The following is a 914-nucleotide window of genomic DNA, read 5'->3' as shown; positions in this document are numbered from 1 at the left end:
GAGTCGCTAAATCTAGCGACAAAGTCGCTAAGTTGGCAACACTGGCTCAGTCTGTTCTGTTCTCGCGCTAGGCGCGCTGCATTCTGATTGGATCGGATAGCACTTTACACTGCGCCGGAGGTCGGGACGAGGAAAATCGTGCTGAAGCGGTTTAGAAATCGCGCGCTCAAATCGTGATTTTGGTAATCGCACAGCCTGAGAGAGGTAGTTCATTTATCGGCTCATGAATATTTAATTAGAGCAGACGCGGCGACACTGATGTGACGCGTTTATATGAAAGATACACAGCTTAATATTTCAAACATTTGACTCTTTCTGTTTGATGATCTGAATCTAATGATTTTTCGCTTCCACTCGTGAACGCTGTCCATGAGCGCTTCCTGTGCGGCGCACGGAATCATGGGAGATGTAGTTCAACACGGAAAACAAATCGAACTTCGAAACTGCGTTCACAAATAAAAAAAAACTACAAATAAATAATGTTCTGTTCTTTGTCAAATGGAACCGTTGTTAAATGTCTAGTATATATATATATATATATATATATATATATATATATATATATGTATATACTAATAATGTATGTATGTATGTATAATGTGTAAGCCATAGCAGGCTGTAGCAAAAACAGATGAAAACACACACACTGAAGAAAGCAAGTATTGTGTGAACGTGTTCCGCCTTGTATAATAATGACCCATAATCACCGCTCTTCTTTCCTGCCACGGTCTCCGCACAGAGTGAGTATCTTCTGCTCATGAACGCTTCACTAATCCAGCATCATCCGTGTTATAAATGTGTAATGGTATTCGGTGTAGCGCCTCTCATCTGAAACTGGTGCGTTATCGACCACGACGTTCTGTCGTTTAAATGTTCGTACTGAAGCGTCGCTCACTCCGATTTTCCGGAGATTA

Source organism: Cyprinus carpio, chromosome A9 (assembly GCF_018340385.1).
Source record: "Cyprinus carpio isolate SPL01 chromosome A9, ASM1834038v1, whole genome shotgun sequence".
NCBI classification, from domain to species: Eukaryota; Metazoa; Chordata; class Actinopteri; order Cypriniformes; family Cyprinidae; genus Cyprinus; species Cyprinus carpio.
This window is presented reverse-complemented; position numbering follows the sequence as displayed.